Below are 4,651 nucleotides of genomic sequence, written 5' to 3'. Positions count from 1 at the left end.
CTAGCTCAAGATCATGGGTAGGGTAATTACACTCATGCTTCTTCAACTGCCTTGAAGCATAAGCTATTACCTTTCCTTCATGCATAAGCACGCAACCTAATCCTTGCCTCGAAGCATCACAATAGATCACATACTCCTTCCCTGTTACAGGAAGTGTCAGAATAGATGCTGTCACTAATCTCTTCTTCAGCTCCTGGAAACTCTGTTCGCATTTATCCAACCACTCAAACTTAGCATTCTTCCTTGTCAAAGCTGTCAAGGGTAATGCTAATCGTGAGAAATCCTCAACAAAATGTTTGTAGTATCCAGCCAGGCCTAGGAAACTACGTACCTCTGTTGCACTAGCTGATCTCTCCCAGTTGACAACAGCTTCCACTTTCTACGGATCAACACTAACTCCGTCCGCTGAAACTACATGCCCTAAGAACACTACCTGTTTCGACCAGAACTCACATTTACTGAACTTAGCCTACAACTGTTTATCATGTAGTGTCTGTAAAACAATCCTCAGATGTTCCTTATGGGCTTTCCTGTCAATTGAGTAAACTAATATGTCATCGATGAACACTATCACGAACTAATCTAAGTACTGATGGAAGATCCTGTTCATGAGGTCCATGAAATCTGCTGGCGCATTCGTTAAATCGAATGGCATCACTAAAAACTCATAGTGCCCATACCTCGTCCTGAATACTATCTTAGGAATATCTGATTCCCTAACTTTTAACTGGTGGTATCCTGACCTGAAATCAATCTTAGAGAACACTGTTGCTCCTCTTAACTAGTCAAACAAGTCATCAATGCGTTATAGAGGATACTTGTTATGTATCGTGACCTTGTTTAACTGCATGTAATCAATGCATAATCTGAGGGTACAATATTTCTTATTCACGAATAACACTGGAGCTCCTCAAGGTGATACACTAGGCCTGATGTATCCCTTGTCAACTAGTTCTTGTAACTGCACCTTCAGTTCCATAAGCTCGCTCGGAGCCATTCTGTACGGTGCCTATGAAATAGGTGTTGTTCCTGGTAACAATTCAATAGTGAACTCCACCTCTCTATCAGGTGGCAAACCTGATAGATCAGCTGGAAAAACATCAAGAAATTCGTTTACTATAGGAACATCTTCTGGTTTCAGCTTTTCTTCCTGCAATTCTACTACGAGTGCAAGAAACGATGTGCAACCCTTTCTCAACAACTTCTCAGCTTTCAGAGCTGAAATCAAACTTGTAGGAATAATCTTCCTCTCACCCCTAAAAACCACTTCAGCCAAACCTAGTTTCCTAAAAGTCACTTCCTTCCTATGGCAATCCATAGAAGCATAGTGAGTGAATAAGAAATCCATTCCAAAAATTACATCCAACGCCTGCAACTCTAGTGGAAGAAGATCCACTAGCATACTGAGACCTTCTACTAAAACCTCACAATCATCCAGCACTTCATTAACTAGTAAAACGTCACCAACTGAAGTGTATATAACTAACCCCTCAAATAAAGGGTCTAGCATCCTATTCAGCTTAGTTAGAAACATACTAGAAACAAAGGAATGCGTAGCACCTAGATCTAATAAAACAGGTGCAGGTACATTACAAATAAAAACCGTACCAGTAATCACGTCTGGTGCATCCTCTGTTTCCTGTTGAGTCATAGCGTAGACATTTTCCCTGCTGCCTAGGTCTCCCCACAACTCCCTTCTACTTTGCACCGTTGGTGCACTCTCCTGCAGCCACTAAGACTCTCGGCTACTCAACTGTGTGGGACTCAACGCCCTGGTCCCTCTGAACTGCTGCTCTCAGCTGTGGACAGTCTCTCTTGAAATGCCCTAGCTGTCCACACTGGTAACACACACCGGCACCAACAAGATACTAACCCCGATGATTCCTGCCACAACTTGCACATAGGGTTCTCCTGGTTTCTATAGCAACGGACTCTTGACCCATCTGTGGTCTTACTGCTGAACTAGCAGACTGACTGGGTGCTCTCTGGCTCTGCCTCTGATAGGCACTACCTGAACTCATCTGCCTCAATGACTGGCCACCAGACCAACGCTTAAAGTCTTGACGGCCTGAAATATTCACTCCAGGTGTAAACCTCTGCTGCTTACGACCTCAGAAACAACTAGCTGTTGAAACCTCATAACTAGGCTCCACTGCTGACTTCTCCTCTGTTATACTCTGCTCCACACGTAGGGCAGTCTCTACTAACTGGGAAAAATCTGTCCACTTAGCAATAGTTGTAACCAGGGTACGTATCCCAAAACGTAGCTTTCTTTCAAACCTTCGACACCTGTCACTCTCAGATGCCACAATCACATCAACATACCGTTAAAGCTCGGTATACTTTCTCTCGTACTCGGCCACTGAAAGTGGCCCTTGCTTCAGCCCCAGGAACTCATCTCTCTTTGCCTCACAGTATGTGTTGGGATAATACTTGTCTTCGAATATGCCTCTGAAAGTCTGCCAGTCTAATATATGTGCATCACTGCGCCTGGCTAATATGGATTTCCACCATCCCTCTACCTCCTTCTGCAGCAGGAATGTGGCCAATCTGACTTTTCGCTCCACAGAACAGCTCATCACATCGAAGCATTTCTCAAGTATATTTAACTAAACCTCAGCGTTAGCTGGATCTATGGAACCCTCAAACATTGTGGCTCCTAATTTCTTCAACCGTTCTATTCCATACATCTTTTCCGGATCACTAGGCCCTGCTCTCTCTGGCCTACCTACCTCCTGTGCAATCTAGAAAACTGCTCGTTTCCTGCTCCAGTCTGAACTCTCGGGGTACTGGGTCCCCTTTCAGATTGACCTTGGGTAGGATCCTGCGTCTCGTCCTGAATCTGCCTACATCGTTTGCTGGTACATGGTGGCATGACTCCTATAACATATCACACATCAGACATGCTATAGATACTTAACTCAGATGCATGATACTAAACTTCCACCCACATTCTAGTCCTGACTGGACTCACTCTTATCCATACTTGGACCATACTATGCTAGTTCTATCTGAACTGACTCAACATCTACTATTTACTTCCTAGATTCTTCTAAGCACTAACTGCTCTGTCTCATTTGCCATGGAGCTAACCGCTCTGATACCAAGTTGTCACACCCCCTCCCAAACTACCTGCTGGCTTAGCCAGGGAGATGGCATGAGCCAACAGACATCGTCCTCCTCTAACAATACATGTTGACCCTGCTGAATCGTTGAACCTGATAAACACACTAATCTTAGATATAAAATACTTTACATGTAACACAACACAGCAGAACCCCTGAAAACCTTTAAACACACATGAAGTGCAGTCCTGACATAACTCGGTTTGGAAAATAACCTGATAGAGATATCACAACAAAAAACATATCCAACTGGGGATACACAACCACGACATCTAATGCTTACACAACCATAAACTATCCAGTTCTTACAAAGACATTTACAATACAAATAGACACAATGTACAACTCCACCCACGTATGGACCGTGATCTTAGGTCTATGTGATCCAAGTTTTAAACACTTTAAAACTATTAATTAAACCTAAGTGAGCATGTATGTCTTTCTTATTTATTTTAGTTCTAATTTCTCTTTAACTTTTAAAAAGAAACAACTAAAACCATTGTGCACAACGAGGCGTTTATAACATTTATAAATTAACCTATGTGTCATGTTTCATGCAATGTTCGACCATTACTATATATAACTTTTATATAATGCATAACAACCAAACAAACATGTTATCATTCACCTTTATACTATAACAATTATAATATAAAGATGATGCATGTCAATGCTTTTTATGCATGCATAAATATAACTCATATATTATATGATGCATGAGCATGCTCTTACATAATTAAATCATGCTTCTTTAATTCATAACAATTACAATAAAGAGATGATGTCTGACCATTGCATAACCTAAGGTGGGATTTACTATATATGCATACCATATGACATATAAAACATACATCGCATGTAATAAACAAAGGATTAATGAACCGGGATGAGCCTTTATAAAAAAAAAGGGAATGAAAAATCCTATCTATTACATTTTTCATCGAGCAAACCGTTCACAGGCGAACCGGGTCTTGAACCGCCAGGAGGTCTCCATCGTGTAGCAAACTCCAACAGGTAGACGATCGTTCAACGCGCACTAGATGATAAGAGCATAAGAAAACGATCGTGTAGACGACGACGAGGCTGCGAAGCCTGACCATTCATGCGATCGTGTAGCGCGACGACAGATAAATGATTTACCTTGTGTTACTAAGCAATCGTTTAGTCAGTTACTAAGCGATGAAGCTTTCTGACTTAAATGTTCGTCTAGTGCACGTGCTTTAAATGATACATAAGTGTCTCATCGTCTAACTGATGCGTGTAACTTGGTAAATGATTTACCTTGCGATGCAAGTGATCGTTTAGTCAGTTACTAAGTGATGAAGCTTGCTGACCTAAACGATCGTCTAGCGCGGGCGCGCATTAAACGATACTCAGCTATCGCGTACCCGATCGTCAACCCGATGCGATCAACTCTTGATCACATTCCCCATCGTTTAACCGATGCGTTCAACCGCGATCGCGTACTCCTTCATCTTTATGATGCGTTGGACAGCGATTGCTTAGAACTTCTTCTGCACGATGCG

General features: G+C 42.1%; 1 pseudogene; it reads right to left on the bottom strand.

Moving 5' to 3' along the window:
* Positions 1-910: 910 nt before the first annotated feature.
* On the bottom strand, positions 911-2,875 carry LOC150033861 (uncharacterized; annotated as a pseudogene).
* Positions 2,876-4,651: the final 1,776 nt, after the last annotated feature.

The sequence above is a fragment of the Benincasa hispida genome, chromosome 9 (genome assembly GCF_027475165.1).
Source record: "Benincasa hispida cultivar pf3 chromosome 9, pf3_genome.v1.1, whole genome shotgun sequence".
NCBI classification, from domain to species: Eukaryota; Viridiplantae; Streptophyta; class Magnoliopsida; order Cucurbitales; family Cucurbitaceae; genus Benincasa; species Benincasa hispida.
Note: the sequence above shows the minus strand (reverse complement) of the source record. Positions and strands in the feature narration are given on the sequence as shown.